At 36.7% G+C, this 17,769-nt stretch overlaps 1 protein-coding gene across 1 annotated transcript in view; it reads right to left on the bottom strand.

Moving 5' to 3' along the window:
• LOC140051663 (axin-1-like) overlaps positions 1-13,133 on the bottom strand; it is a 41,783-nt gene extending 28,650 nt beyond the window's left edge. The window contains exon 1 of the mRNA XM_072096949.1: positions 13,056-13,133. The gene's annotated coding sequence lies outside the window, so the exon portion shown is untranslated. The remainder of the gene's footprint in view (positions 1-13,055) is intronic.
• Between the last annotated feature and the right edge of the window lie 4,636 nt (positions 13,134-17,769).

Below are 17,769 nucleotides of genomic sequence, written 5' to 3'. Positions count from 1 at the left end.
TAAATTTCAATCAATCAATTATTCGCACATCTATCATTGTACATCATAGTCCTCTGTAGGCCGGTAGATTGATTTATAACGGCATAGGCCTATTATCTATATATTTCATTAATATCCTAAAACCATACGTAGGCCTAATTGTTTGCATAATAAAAGACACGACAGACGTATATTCTCTATATAATATATTAATTACAGTACATATAAATAGAGGTAAATTATTATATGCCTAATATAACATTATGCCTAATATAATATTTAAACGTGTTTAGAAATGGCCATTTTGAAAAGACAGTCCTTCTCCGAGTCCTGTGAAATACAAAAAAAAAATTAATTTAGGCCTAATGATTGATAATAAATATTTATTAACCAAGTAAAAAATATCCACATAAATAATCTAGTTCCTAAAAAATATCAATTAAATCTATATAAACGAAAAATGCATCGCATCCCGCCCGATCCATACAAAATAGCGCGACCGATTTCAAACGCGACCGATATAATCAAAAGTATAGCTCTAGCGGCGCGCCATACAAAATACCGGAAGTTGATTTTATCGCGACCGATTTCAAACGCGACCGATTTCAAGCGCGACCGATTTCATCTGACACCGGCTAGGCTAGGCTATTATAGGGGTCGTCGGTTTCGTGTTATGGGTCGTCCAATTCTAGGTCGTCCAATTCGAGGTCGCCCGGGTCGTTGGGGTCGTCCAATTCGAGGTCGTCGCTTTCTACACACCCCATTTCGAGCGTGTTCACTCACATGTCTCTCGAACATAGCAGAGTGAAAATAATATTTTGTCACACCCCTGCGCCTAGATCCGGTAGACCCGAGAGATGGAAAATCCCTCTTTACTATTTAGCAGGTAGCGGAATGATTCAGCCCTCAGCTCAGAGGATTGTGGTGCATTCCCCTCCTATAGCACGTGGTTTCAGCAGCAACGCACAGACTTCTCTCTGAGCGGCGTGCCAAAGACATTTTTGACATTCCATTCTCTAGGAACAACACGTGTGGTGTACCTCTCTCGCAAATAAGGTGAACAGCGATTGCCAGGACAAGTTCAATAACTGGCGGTGAATAAAAGGTAACTGATATGGCGATCCAATAACATGCCGCAAAGAAAAAAATTGCGACAGAATTCTGGAGCGCGTGTGAAAAAAGATTTACGTCCGACAATTGTAATACTAGGCCTAAAATTAAACTTCAGCTAATATGCTTAGCCCTAACCTAGATAAGAGGCCTATGTAGAAAATAATTTAATCAATTTTGATATAATAATAATTGGTGTAATATTTAATAATGATACACTATTCCTGTTTTAGTAAGCTAGATATATTACGAACGATTTTTATTTATTGTTGTCCATGTACGTATTAATAAACCTGGCGCTAGTTTCCTTCGCTTGTATTTTTACTCCAAATTTGATAACTAACTTTATCGTGTGAATACCACACCTTAGAAGTATACCTCATGAGTACTTTAATGAAAGAATCACATAAAAAGTAACAAATAAATCCTTAAATTAATGATTTTACAGGCGTGTTTCTCGGGGATCCAGTCAAGTCGCCCCATCGCAAAGTCGCCCCATACAAAGTCGCCCCATCGCAAAGTTGCCCAAAAACAAAGTCGCCCAGGCACAGTCGCCCCATCGCAAAGTCGCCCCATCGCAAAGTCGCCCCAACGCAAAGTCGCCCCATCGCAAAGTCGCCCCATCGCAAAGTCGCCCCATCGCAAACTCGCCCACGGTTTTATTTCGGTATGATTATGAAGGGGTAGTAACAAAGTGCGAGGCAGCGAGGCACGCGAGGCAGGGAAGGCATGCGAGGCAAGTCAGAAATTTATGCGAGGCATCGTTTTACCATCATCAAAAAATGCGAGGCATCATTTTATCATTTCTCAAAATTGCAAGGCAGGAAATCACCGAAATTGAAGTAGCCTAGGCCTAGGCCCGCTAGGCTAGTTTCCTTTTGCACCTGCCTTGTAATTTAACCAAGGCTTTATCCTGAATACCACAGCTTAGAATTAGGCATACTTTAATGAAGAAAAATCACATTAAAGTAACAATAAATCCATTAAATTGGTGATTTTACAGACGTTGTTTTTCTCGCATTTCGCACACTCAATGTTCAATATTTTGGTTTCTATGGAACGCCAAAAGAGCAAAATTAATTAGAGAGCAAAATTAATTAGAGGGCTAAAAACTCTGTGGAATCCATTTATATTTAACGCATTATTTGGTGAAAATCAAGTACAATTTCAATAGATTTTGTCACTGTCAGTAAGGAAAAATGTTACTGTTGATAATGTACACGGTTTCGTTAACCTTTTAAAGAATAAAATAGAAAAATTCATCATAATATCCTTAGTAGGATGTCCTAGGTCTAGACTAGGTAGTGATGTTGATTTAGGATCGATTATTATTCTTTGAAAACAGAACAGTATCAGCAGTAACATATTACAACATTTTTATTGACAAATTAACAAATATATTGAAATAAAACGTGTTTTTCACCAATAAATGCATGAGAAATTGACGCATTCCACTGAGTTTTAGTCCTCTATTATCGTTGCTCTTTTGGCGCTCCATAGAAACAAAAATATTGAACATTGAATAAGTGAAATTCGCGAACAGTGTGCGAGAAACACGCCTGTAAAATCATTAATTTAAGGATTTATTTGTTACTTTTTATGTGATTCTTTCATTAAAGTACTCATGAGGTATACTTCTAAGGTGTGGTATTCACACGATAAAGTTAGTTATCAAATTTGGAGTAAAAATACAAGCGAAGGAAACTAGCGCCAGGTTTATTAGTACGTACATGGACAACAATAAATAAAAATCGTTCGTAATATACCTAGCTTACTAAAACAGGAATAGTGTATCATTATTAAATATTACACCAATTATTATTTTATCAAAATTGATTAAATTATTTTCTACATAGGCCTTTATCTAGGTTAGGGCTAAGCATATTAGCTAAAGTTTAATTTTAGGCCTAGTATTACAATTGTCGGACGTAAGTCTTTTTTCACACGCGCTCCAGAATTCTGTCGCAATTTTTTTCTTTGCGGCATGTTATTGGATCGGCATATCAGTTACCTTTTATTCACCGCCAGTTATTGAACTTGTCCTGGCAATCGCTGTTCACCTTATTTGCGAGAGAGGTACACGTGTTGTTCCTAGAGAATGGAATGTCAAAAATGTCTTTGGCACGCCGCTCAGAGAGAAGTCTGTGCGTTGCTGCTGAAACCACGTGCTATAGGAGGGGAATGCACCACAATCCTCTGAGCTGAGGGCTGAATCATTCCGCTACCTGCTAAATAGTAAAGAGGGATTTTCCATCTCTCGGGTCTACCGGATCTAGGCGCAGGGGTGTGACAAAATATTATTTTCACTCTGCTATGTTCGAGAGACATGTGAGTGAACACGCTCGAAATGCCAACAAACATTGCAGTCATTTGATGAGTGTGTCGCTATAACAATTATTGTTTATCGAAAGTTGAAGACTGTCGTTCAGATTTTTGAACCGTAGTTTGGGCACTTTTGTAAAAGTAAAATTTGACACGATATGACTTGAATGAAAAAACAATCGTTACATAAAAATAAACAACATGATGAGTGTATACACGAATCTATTTAGATACGCTTGTATCGATTGATTATTAGGCCTATAATATAGCATAATAGCACGTTAAGATATGCCTCGCACCTTTTTGAAATTGTAAACTATATGCCTCGCACTTTTGGAAATGATAAAATGATGCCTCGCACAAATATTTGGCATGCCGCGCATGCCTCGCGTGCCTCGCTGCCTCGCACTTTGTCAACACTCATTATGAAGCGCCGCCGTAGTACGCTGTTTTAATCATATCGGTTGCGTTTGATATCGATTGCGTTGTTACTTTGGTCGCGCTAAATGTCGTATAGGCCCTAGGCCTACATTACAATGTTTATCCTATTATATACATAATTTGTGTTTTAATTTTTATTTTACCGGTTTTAATGGAGTGATGTGCTTTTTAAAAATCATTAAAAAAATAGTCCCTTGTTTGAAAGTTCTAAAAAGATTATCCCTGATTTATAGTTTCGAAAATGTTAAATTAGTTACCAGAGCCACAATTACGAATCTTTCTTCAACCTACGCCTGGATACCAGCTCATTTTTTAGGATAGTATAATAAATGTATAAATGTGTAGGCCTTCGTATAGATTTGTAAGACAATGAGTTGTAAAACAATGTTGTAAGACAATGAGTGTTATAGGCTACTTATTGATCATTTTGCATTTATTGACAAGTTATGTGTCTTACTTTTATAATGACTTTTCAAAATGAAGAAAAAAAAAAGGATTTCATCGCCGATATGATTGTTTTACATGCAGGTATTTTAGTAAAATTTAAAACGCTACATTTTGACCATAGAAAAACCATCGTACAGTATCGTGTGCGTGTTTTTTAAAAAGGGGAATCCCCGACGGTCAGCAGAAAGACGTAGCAGCTGTGAGGAAACAGATAACAGAAGGCGCAGCTCCGATTGGTTTCAGGGAATGTTTAAGATGGCGAGTCGACTTTTATTCAACAGCACAATGATCATTTTACTGAAGAAATTCTTTTCAACCCTTTTGGTTTTAGAACATTCTAATTAACATGCCTAATAAATATCCTCATATCGGGTGTATATTTAATTTTAAATTAAACAAGACAGTGAAGAGGCACGGAATAATACGTACACAGACGTACGACGAATACACACACGCACGTCATCATTTACGACATATAGTGGTGATAATATGATGCAATTTTATAATTGATATAATGATGGGATTGCCTTTCCAGGCTTACAATCAATGTTCATTGTAATACTATGTATATAATACTAAACTGAATGTTTATAAATAAATTGTTTTACGTAATTTGTTGCATATAAAATAAAAGACACAGACGCAGCCTACGTTTCCTATAAAATATTTCACATTTAAATAATTATGTACTGTCAAATGACATTATGCTGGATAATACTATAATCTTAAACTATGTTTACAAATTGTCATTTTTTTAAGGCACACATCTTTCCCATCATACTGACCTGTAAAATAAAAACAAAAATCAATTATTAATATAGGCCTAAATAATAACAATAAATATTCATCGACCAAAGTAAAAATAATCTAGATCGTATAACATCATTTTATCGCGACCAAAATTAAACGCGACCGATTTCGAACGCGACTGATATCATCGTAAAACTCCGGCGGGGTTTCCCCATCTTCAGATGGTGCGTTGTAGTGCGACAACGGCGGATTAATTACGGGGTTTCCCTCTGCTGGTAAGCTAGCACGTTAGTGCGACCGCTGAGTGATTAGTCGGGGTTTCCACTCTGATGATGGGGGGTGGTGCGTGCCGATCGTGTGACCTGAGACTACATGGCGGGGCTTCCCCTTTTATGCCTACACACGTTCCGTGTTATTTTGTGTATCATTGCGACATTTTACGCACTTGTAAACTATTTTTTTAACGTTTTGGGCGACTTTGCGATAGGGCGACTTTGTGATGGGGCGACTTTGCGTTGGGGCGACTTTGTGATGGGGCGACTTTGCGATGGGGCGACTGTGTCGGGGCGACCTTGTTTTGGGGCGACTTTGCGATGGGGCGACTGTGTAAGGGGCGACTTTGTATGGGGCGACTTTGCGATGGGGCGACTTGACTAGCATCCGTTTCTCGCACACTGTTCGCGAATTTCACTTATTCAATGTTCAATATTTTTGTTTCTATGGAGCGCCAAAAGAGCAACGATAATAGAGGACTAAAACTCAGTGGAATGCGTCAATTTCTCATGCATTTATTGGTGAAAAACACGTTTTATTTCAATATATTTGTTAATTTGTCAATAAAAATGCTGTAATATGTTACTGCTGATACTGTTCTGTTTTCAAAGAATAATAATCGATCCTAAATCAACATCACTACCTAGTCTAGACCTAGGACATCCTACTAAGGATATTATGATGAATTTTTCTATTTTATTCTTTAAAATGTTAACGAAACCGTGTACATTATCAACAGTAACATTTTTCATTACTGACAGTGACAAAATCCATTGAAATTGTACTTGATTTTCACCAAATAATGCGTTAAATATAAATGGATTCCACAGAGTTTTTAGCCCTCTAATTAATTTTGCTCTTTTGGCGTTCCATAGAAACCAAAATATTGAACATTGAGTGTGCGAAATGCGAGAAAAACAACGTCTGTAAAATCACCAATTTAATGGATTTATTGTTACTTTTATGTGATTTTTCTTCATTAAAGTAGGCCTACTAATTCTAAGCTGTGGTATTCAGGATAAAGTTGGTTAAAATACAAGGCAGGTGCAAAAGGAAACTAGCCTAGCGGGCCTAGGCCTAGGCTACTTCAATTTCGGTGATTTCCTGCCTTGCAATTTTGAGAAATGATAAAATGATGCCTCGCATTTTTTGATGATGGTAAAACGATGCCTCGCATAAATTTCTGACTTGCCTCGCATGCCTTCCCTGCCTCGCGTGCCTCGCTGCCTCGCACTTTGTTACTACCCCTAAATTACTGCCGATTACTTTATTCATTTTGACTTTGTGGCTATCATGTATTAGAACGAACTTATTAAATTATTATTTACATGAAAAATTCGGCGCAATTTCGGCTTCTCATAAACATTATTAGCCAAGACAAGAAACTGTAAAGAAGCCAATAAATGCAATACACTGTTTAATGCGTACTCTGAGAAGTATTAAAATGGTCGTGCTTATAATTTAATTCTGGTGTGTCGCGGCAAGTACAGAGGAACGCCGACATCGACTCGGCTTCAATTACAAAGGCAGATTAAAGAGATATAAACAGAAATAAAGTGCGTTGGCTGAACCACCATCAAGATATAGGCTAGCTATATTAAATATACATTGAAGAAAAAGAAATATGGAAAGCCTTTGCCGACAAACATGCATTCCGGGAATGGTGCTTCATTATCCATGATTCAATACCTATAAATACCATCAATAAATACGCGGCCAATACATAATGATTTAAGAACCGTAACTCCGGAAATGGTGGTTCATCATCTATGGTTCAATACCAATAAAATACGCGACCAATACATAACTATTTAAGAACGAAATGACCGCGGCCAAAAATATGACAAATATTCATCACGATATCGGAATGGCTCAGGTTTTCGTTCTGTTATAAGGCAATTGATACAACGGTAACCAATTTCGATTCTAGACTATTTCTTTGTTAATGAACACAAAACGATCGTAGATTATTCATCACACAGTAGCCGCCAAGTGCTGAAGGCACTCAAACAATAATGCTGTACTCTGTACAATAAATAGACCCAGTGTGACGTCACCAACCGTGGAGAATCATCTAACATTCTAAACGAGGCAGGCTTACCCGAATATACGGACTAAAAAAGTGAGAGTTTATACACACAACTTTATTAGACAACATTTAGAAATACACGCCAGTGCTTGCCAATGGTAATAACACACTATATACAGGGATCGGATAAGAGTGAAATTACATTAATTTTTAATTGAATTTTCACTCTTGTCTGATATACAACCATCACTCGTCTAAGCCGCTACGAAAATACAAAGTGATCTTATATTAACAATAGGAGGCATACAAGGATTAATCCGTTGCATCCGCCATTGTTTGAATTCTTTTGTCTTAATTCTTCTGCTGGGTTTATATTTACTACATAATAATTCAAGTCATTGACTTTCTTTATAATTTATTAATATCAAGTTATTTAACGTGCCGTGCGCAACTTAAGTGCGTAACGCAACTTGTATGAGAAGAATTAGCGAATGCGTTCTCAGTCATTTTTATACATTCTTAGGTCGTGTTCGTACGGTGGTTAAAATAAGCGCTTAATTTCACCCATGCCTCGGGTTATAAATTGAGCGTTGTTCGTACTTGAAATATTTAACCGCTTAAAATGCTTAATCGACGAATCACAAACCGGAAATTACGTTTTAAGGTCAGTTGTCTTTACAACCTACGACCCCATTTTCGCACGCTAGTTTCGTGTTGTATATTTTTTACTCGCGATCTTTCTTTACAATAACAATTACTTGCTACCTTTTACACTGCTTATCCTAGCGACAAACCTTATGCCTCTTAACGCCGATAATCCTGCCGAAATATGCCTTCTCCTGACGACCATTATTTTACTCATTGACGAAGAATTTGAGCCCAATGTTACACGACGGAAAAACCACCGACCAGCGGCTCCCCGACCAGCTAGGCCTTGACTAAGCGGTCTACACCAACAAGGACAGCACCAGCTGACGATCGCTCTCGAAGCGTGTATGGAAGAGCTTCGTAGGAGAAATGACGGGCCTAGGCAGCGAACGTTTGTCAAAATTTGACACATTGCCTCTATCGGAGATTTATTATCCTCGAAGGCCGAGTATAATTGGATTATCGCTGAAATAACCTGCAAATTTGGTGAACATTTTACCTCGAATTTTTTGTAGCCTGAGGCAAAAGTTAATTGGATCACGCGAACGGAAATCGGGAATAAGCTGGTATTTTCAACCCCTACGAACAGGCCCTTAGTTGCACCACACTAGCACAGCTTACACCGAAGGAGTGAAGCGTGTAGTAAAGGTGTACCCAGGCGTAATGCTGCACTAATACGCCATTGAATTCATTACAGCTTATAATGAAGCTTTGCTCTTTGATGTCTCCGGCAATTGTCCTCGGCTTCTCTTCCCTTCGCACCTTGAAGCGTTCGAACAAAAACAATTCGTTTGTTTTCTGTAACAACGAAAACAGAGAGAGCCAATTTGCATTTCTATAATCAGGACCCTTTGGACTAATTTTTTGTCAAACGTGATTGTGACGTCCGTTTTATAATTTGATGATCATTTCGGTATTCTCTTTGATTCATTTCGATCTAAACGATGCAACTGATTATGTATAATGATCATATCATTCAAAACATCAACAAAGCCGAAAATATTATATTGAATTAAACTATTGTATAATCATTCAATTTTTCCTTCAGGTGCTGTAGTGCCGTCTTTCCAATGATCTCTCTGGCGAAGACCTTTAGCCGGAGGTGTTGCAATAATTGCAATATTATTATTTCGCATGCAATTTCTCTGCTGTAAGTCTGCTCCCCAATCGAGATGTAATCGCGTTTAATTTAAAATTATCGCGTCTGTTGTTCCTAGTTGACGCATTAATAAAGTATGTTAGGTTTGGTTTAGTGATCTTCTCGCGTTTGTTGTTCCTAGTTGACGCATTAATATAGTATGGTAAGGTGTGGTTTAGTTGATCTTCTCGCGTTTGTTGTTCCTAGTTGACGCATTAATATAGTATGGTTAGGTGTGGTTTGGTGGATCTTCTCGCGTTTGTTGTTCCTGGTTGACGCATTAATATAGTATGGTTAGGTGTGGTTTAGTGGATCTTCTCGCGTTTGTTGTTCCTAGTTGACGCATTAATAAAGTATGGTTGGGTGTGGTTTAGTGGATCGCTAGAGTGTTAATCACTGTTTACAAACTAACATTAAAATCAGCAACACATTTCACATGTGAATTCATAAGAATTTGGATAAACAGAGATATGATGATACAAATTCAATTCATCCGTTGCTGCTCACTCACAGAGCAAAATCTATGTGTAAAGACTTGTCTACACTATCAGACTTTATGTGAGAACAAAATGTGATGTGCCCATGAAAATAACTACCATAATTTAAGCATATCACTACCATATTTGTTTTTTTTTGTCAAACTAATTTGATAATGATAGAGCATATTTTACTGTGATTAGCAATAGCAATAAACTGAATCCAAAGAGTGTTTTTGTTTTACCACCAACTTGGTCTTATTATTGATAATCTTAATTCATGAACACAAAATGCATCATCTCAATATCCTTACTAAGTTTCTTCTTATCGCCAGCGCAGACCCTGTTTAATTTAATTGATCATTTTTATCATGTCACGAAACTTAAACAAGGTGATATTTTTGTTTGCACAATTAAAAACTTGATGATATTGAAGTAAATTCAATATTCTGTTGATTAACCAATAAAAATGACAAAAATACTGCTTTGTCTGTGATTCAACACCGCCGACGAAATCAATTGTTAAATGTAGATTCATTCGAACAATCTCAATGTCGGATAATACATTCACAATAGTTCAGTATTCTTCTATTAATTCGATTATTTCCGCGACAAAGACAATTTATCTTTAAATCTGCTTTCACTTTGATAATTTAAAAAGTCCGACTTATCCGACTTTTGTTTTGAATGTTTAAGATTTCGTTTTTTGCTCAAGAGAGAAACTCTGAGTAGGCGGTCAACGTTTTATTTCTTACGCGCGTATTTTACGACGTTTATACGCATCAAGCCGTCTGCGTTGAGTTATTAAGTTTCGGGGTGGTTAGGACGCGCGCAACAAGGATACGCAACGCAAGCAATTTGACCAATCAAAAGCGATGGATCTGAACTGTCACTTGTCATTGGTCAAATCTCTTGCGTTGCGCTTACGTCCTTGTCTGCGTACGTCCTGTGTGGTAAACAAGCAAGAAGCAGCAACAAACGAAGTTCAAATATTTGTCTTTTGATCACGTCGTAGTCCTATATCTTAATATTACGTCATTAAAAAACACACATACACGCACATCAGCAGTACATAGATTTCAAGGCCCTCCACGGTACGGAAAAATTCGCGGCCACGGGCGTCACAAAATATAAACACAGCGGAAACGCAACCCAGAAATATGTTTGAATAGACTATAGTGTAGGACTGCGCCGTACAATACTGGAAATTAAAATTCATAACTCAACATAACTTACAAGGAAAAAATGTAATCTACCGACCTAAATGTAAAATAAACCTAAACAGAGAAATTAGAATAACAAATAGTTGTAAGGTATGCTGCTATCGACAAAATGTTAATATTCAAAGATGAAAAAAAGCGGAAGAGAATGCATTACGGTCGTCGCTAGGTACTCGATCACCAACGTAGATCCCTCGGTCTTCACTCGCCCATCGGCGATCCGGAAGCCGCGTGCATTTTACGTTATACAATAACATAATGGGCCTACACACTTCTTATAAAATGTCGATGTTTTGATGAACTTGAAAAGAATGATAGGCGATTTCCGAGGGTGAAAATATAATCGTTTTTGTTATTTAGCCTGTAACTACTGTCATGGATTAGTGCATATAGCGGAGAACTCATCAAGCCAGGTGCGTTGATCGTTCTCTGGCGCCACTTGCTTTAATGCGTCTGGACAGGGTCTTATCACTCTGTTTTATCATCTATAATTTACATAAGATTCATATCGTCTTCCAAATCCGATTTAAAATACAGAATTTATAATTAAAAATATTCTGTGTAACTCTGCTTTAAAACAGTTTTTTTGTAAAGAATTATTTTTAGTTCAGGTATCTCGCTCGATGAATTAACAAATATCTCTAAAGTATGTACAATTTAAAATCATTATAATACTATAGGCATACATATATTTCTTTATTTGATTTAATGAGATCTACAAAGTTGCAGACATGAGCTCTATTTAAATTGTCTTACTCGTGAAACATTTGTCTCGGTTAATTTGATAAAAAAACGGGTTTGTCAATGTTTTATAATAAGCATAGACAACTAAGTAAAGACTTATCTCCATTAAAAATATTTTTCAAAGGAATAATTTCCTGAATCCTTGTGGTTATAAAATTGTTTTGTGATATTTAATATTTAAACACTTACAACATCCCCCGCCCCCCACATCGCCCTCCCTCCAAACCCACTCCTTCAATCATACGAATCGTATTTAATTACTCGTGCAAAACAATTTCCGACTATAGGTGGCGTTGTTCACTTTCATGGTCCAAAACCCCGCATATCACGATATTTGGGAACACATGGCAATCCCGGATGGCAATTTATTGAATTCATATTTATCTTAACTTACAAATAGTTTTAACGAACGCCTTTACGTGTAAATATAATTATATTATAAATATATTATAAAGTACTTGAGTGATTCAAATATTGACGTGTAGAGGTTGGAGGTTATTTAATTTAGTGATCTGGAATGGGTTGGACGATGTTTTTTTGCCATAATACCGGTATGACACCTTATTTTAAAAATCTATTTTAATGTATATTTATTATATAATATTAAGGGTTAGTGTTGCCCGAAAGCTCTGCTAACTTTTCTGTTTTACTTTATCGTTGAGATCCAGCCACTGATAGGCCTACCCACAGAATTGTCATTTTTTCAGTATTTTGCCTTTGGATTTATTATATATAAAGAGTACAAAATGATAAAACTCAGCTAAACAAGTTTGCATTACAAAAATAAAGAATATTAGTTAACATCTACAAAATATATCACTTTAAGAAAATCACCGAGTGGTTTTATAAAAGAAAGGTATGGAGGGAGGATGCTTCATTATGTAAAGATGTTGTTGGTAGACAACCGTGACGTTTCTCGCCCAACTACAGCTTCGGAATTCCGCCAGTAAAATACCACCCTCACTACACAGGTAACTTGAGGACATATCTAGGTAGGGGTTACGTGTACAATAAGTATTACAACCCTCGCCTTCGCAGCGTCTTCTTGTAGGCGATAGGTCTTGATTTGACAAGCCACACACAGCCTGAGAAATGCGATCAAGTTTAAACAGCCCGAACTTTATTATCTTAAATCACTGGCGCTGGGTTGTACGTAACTACGCACAACTGTTCCTAACTAAAAACCCCTTGCTTAAAATAACTCCGTAAAACACACGATAGGCTACAAACTTCGTGGAGCCTAGGCTACTTTGGTGATAAAAACTTGACAGCCATAAATTAAAAATTTTATTTACAAAATACAAACACTCGTTTTGTAACTTGTATTTCTTTGAATCGGTTAGGGGCTTTGCCGTTGAGCAAATGTAGCATCATTTCGTCAAAAAATTAACAATTTGGCATTCATAATGCTCATCACAATTATTAGGCCTTACTACTGTACAGCTTACGTCTTTAAATGTACATTTACAATCACTTACCTTGCGCTGTTTTCATGTACTATCACATTTTAAATCTGAAACCTAGTCGCAGACCTGCCTGACGGCAACCACGATCAGCCTGCTGTCTCTGAAGGTCTAGAGTAGTACGGTGAAATGATGCGTACACACCGAGTTCACACGGCACATGGTGTGACGTATGCAATCATGAAGTTCGTGTATGGTTAACTTTATAATAAAATCAATCAGGTACGCGCGACTATAACGAATAATTCAACGCGAGGCGCGCATGTAACGGTACAGTACTTCCGTCGTATACGAGTTGTTTGCGTCGTTATTATTTTTTTTTTGTGCATTGCATTGGCTAAAATGTGTTTGGAGCATTTTGTGACAAAACATGTCTAAATTGAACGCGGTAAAAAAATTAGTAAAATTAATGAAAAAGAGTTTATAAAAATCAAAAGGTCCCATGTATTCATTCAGTCCGGAACAATAGGTTTACTTTCTGAACCATATTGACAAAATATTAACAATAACGAATATGCAAATTACCATCTCAAAATATATAAACAAGTGAGTCGCCATTTTCGGGGAAAACTGAAAATATGTGACGTTTGAGCAAATGAGAAAAAATGGTAGGCTACCTGATTCAAATAAAACTGCGCGAACAAAATTAAATAACTTCACCAAAGAAAAGGATATACGATTTAGGCCTATATGCCGACATCCAAATGATACGATGTAAGCCTCCGACACAACCAAAAGATACGATGTAATGCCGACATCTGAAGGATGTACGTATATGCCGAGATCCAAATGATACGGTGTAGGCCTATGCCGACATCAAAAGGATACGATGTATATGCCGACATTCAAAGGATACCATGTAGGCCTATATGCCGATTGCCGACCACATCCAAAGGATGCGATGTAGGCTACCTATATGCCGACATCCAAAGGATACCATGTAGGCCTATATGCCGACACATCCAAAGGATGCGATGTAGGCCTATATGCCGAAATCCAAAAGGATACGGTGTATAGACCTATGCCGACATCCAAGAGATACGATGTATATGCCGACATCCAAACGCTATAATAGGGCTATATTAAAACACTTCATCGAAAAGGGCCTACAATATATCACTGTGTCCACATGCATTTCATTCTACTTTGGTTTGTTTCGTTGAAATCATCGCTGATCGACATTGACAGTGTGGATTGCACCTTAATGTGTTCACTAAACATGATTGATAATTAAAGCTGTTTAAGAACATTAGCCTAATTACAACAACCAGGCCGGTTCATAACAATCAAACAATCGATTTTAATAGAAATACCTTTGGTTTTTGGATTAAATAAAAAATAATTCAGTCGAAAACGACTCCATAAATAGGCCTAGTAACAATATCACCGACAATATTATCTCTTCACCCAAAGGTTTTCCAAAATTCTCCTCTGACATGAATAGCTTTATTTTTACATTTGAAATGTTTTCTTTCAATTTTTAATAATAAGTCCCATTATTATAATGATCCAATTAATATTCTATATGGTATCTCTTACTGATTGTAAATTCAATTAATAGTTTGGTGATTAAATAAATACTGAATGACAACAATTCTGCTTCGTTCCACAAGATCGATGAATCCGGTTAAAATATGTTTTTTTTTATTTGTTATTTCATGATATCTACCGTTCATTTTGTCAATGATCTTTCCGTTTTAGTGTGATAGAGAATACGATATGATGAAGGGGGAAAGCGCGACGGCGTCATTTTGGCCACATTTAATGTCTACGCTTGAGGTTCTACACGATGCTTAAGACACAGTCACACATTTTGACCCGAGTCAATCAACATGTACCCCGGGTGATAACATTGGCCTACTCTTGTAGCGGCGACTTTTATTTCTCTCTCGCATATCATCTTTTGAGCCCACTAATGAATTGCTCTCGTTGCCTTTGTAGTATTGATGGTTACTTACCAATTTGAAAGCTTAGACACATAATCGTTACCTAGGCCTATATAATAATGCAAATTATTTGATCCACTACGAAAGAAATGGTTGGTTTCATGCCTGAACTTAATTAAAGATAGGTGAGAATTGCTTTGAATTTATTACACAAGAAAATATTGATCTTTTATTTTTAATCTAATGAAATCAAACTAATGGTGAAAGGGAGTTGTATCATTATTAAGATATTATATCCTCCAAACCTTGCCCTAGGGGTTTTGTACGGTGATGTGGAGATAGTAGGTAGTCTTTGATCTTTGATATACATTATTGCACGATAATTATCGATTTGCTATTGTGATATAGAGGTTGAAAAGACACAAGGTTTATGCCTACACAGTCTATTGAAAAGTGGCCAGAGAAATTCGTCTGTAGGCCTACTAAATAACAAAGTTTGGTTGAAAAGACACAAGGTTTATCCTACACAGTCTATTGAAAAGTGGCCAGAAAAATTCGTCTGTAGGCCTACTAAATAACAAAGTTTGGTTGAAAAGACACAAGGTTTATGCCTACACAGTCTATTGAAAAGTGTCCAGAGAAATTCGTCTGTAGGCCTACTAAATAACAAAGTTTGGTTGAAAAGACACAAGGTTTATGTCACACAGTCTATTGAAAAGTGGCTAGAGAAATTCGTCTGTAGGCCTACTAAATAACAAAGTTTGGTTGAAAAGACACAAGGTTTATGCCTACACAGTCTATTGAAAAGTGGCCAGAGAAATTCGTATCTAGGCCTACTAAATAACAAAGTTTGGTTGAAAAGACACAAGGTTTATGCCACACAGTCTATTGAAAAGTGGCCAGAGAAATTCGTCTGTTATAGGCCTACTAAATAATAAAGTTTGGTTGAAAAGAAACAAGGTTTATGCCACACAGTGATCTATTAAAAAGTGTCCAGAGAAATTCGTCTGTACTGTACTAAACAAAGTTTGGTTGAAAAGACACAAGGTTTATGCCTACACACTCTATTGAAAAGTGTCCAGAGAAATTCGTCTGTACTAAACAAAGTTTAGTTAATTTAATCAATCGAGAATCCTTCTAATGTTAATCGAATTCTATATATAGATTAAAAGCATAAATTTATTAGAAAAAATGTGTCATCAGTCGGCGAATCAAAGTAAAGCGATAATTAGAATAATCAAGCAAGTACAGTGATATTATAATTATGTCAAGGTTTTAAATTATGCACGTGATAAAAAAAACAGGGTCCGTGTGCTACAACAGCTTTTGTATCCCACTAGGACACGTAAGGACGTAGACACAACGCAAGCGAGTTGACCAATTACAAACGACAGTTCGAATAATCCATCGTCTGTGATTGGTCAAATCACTTAAACTCGGTTCCCACTTAGGAGGCAACGCAAGGACATAGACGCAGCGCAAGTGTGTTGACCAATGACAAGCGACAATTCGAATAATCCATCGCCTGTGATTGGTCAAATCACTTACGTTACGCTTACGTCCTTGCTTTGCGTCCTAGTGGAAACCAAGCTTAATTATTGCAATCGCTAGGGCCTATCTATGCACATTGTTTATCACAATACTATTAACATATTATAATTCAAGATAATAATTCCAATCTACTAAGCAAATTATTTATTACTGTACATAATATTTGAAAGAACCGAAATTACCGGTGTTATCGTTATTACAAAATCATTATAAAAACGTTGAATTCAATCATTTTTATAAGCAATTGATGATTCTGTTCCGTTGATCACGTGGTATTATTAAAACAGCAATTCAGAGGGCAATGCACTAAAATATTGCACTGTTTTTGTATAAGTCAATGTAACTGTACTTATTACCATTACAATGGGCATTGTGTACTTTTAAAATTGGTTGTATGCAAACATTAATAATTATTATTTAGTCGTAAAATATTAATCGTTTAAGTCTCCCGTTTCAGTCACGTCTTCGGATGGACTGTATTAACATGCACGATACACGTTTACTCTGCAAAGTGTATGTACGAAGACACTTCTCTGAGGATTTGACAACTTTTTACTAGCAAACATCACTAGCTGTATACAAGGAAATCCATGAAAAGTTAGTAATTAAAAAAGGCTAGCCTCGAAAATTAACATTTTACAATAATACGGGGCCTGATCATTTTACAATAATACGGGGCCTGATCATTTTACAATAATACGGGGCCTGATCATTTTACAATAATACGGGGCCTGATCATTTTGTAATTTGTTTGTACTGTAAATTGCTTGTAACTACTGTAACTGTTGCTTGCGTTCGAAATAAGCTGTTTAAATTGTTTTTCTTTCTAATTTATTACATTATTTTATAATGTTATAATTTTCCACTCATGTGCCTTGTGGTAAATGTTTGATCAGGGAGTTGTAATTTTACAACTCCCTGGTTTGAGTAAAGCGTGGTTCCTACTAGCGACGCAACACAAGGACGTAACGCAACGCAAGTGAATTGGCCAATCACAAGCGATGGTGTGATTGCTAACTGTCTATAACTTCACATTTATTTACTCATCGTTTATAAATACAGTTTCATAGCATAAACTTCGCTTGTCATTGGTTAAAACGCTTGCGTTGCGTTCTAGTGGGAACCAAGCTTAAAATACTAAACAAAAGTGTTTTTATTATCTTTATGTGACATCGTCCTGGAATCTACTCACTTGCGTTGCGCCTATCATACTAGCATATTATACGTTGCGTTCAGGTGGAACCAAGCTTTTAGACGTTAATCTTGGTTCCCACTAGGAACCCACACAACGA

The sequence above is a fragment of the Antedon mediterranea genome, chromosome 1 (genome assembly GCF_964355755.1).
Source record: "Antedon mediterranea chromosome 1, ecAntMedi1.1, whole genome shotgun sequence".
In the NCBI taxonomy this organism is placed as follows: Eukaryota; Metazoa; Echinodermata; class Crinoidea; order Comatulida; family Antedonidae; genus Antedon; species Antedon mediterranea.
Note: the sequence above shows the minus strand (reverse complement) of the source record. Positions and strands in the feature narration are given on the sequence as shown.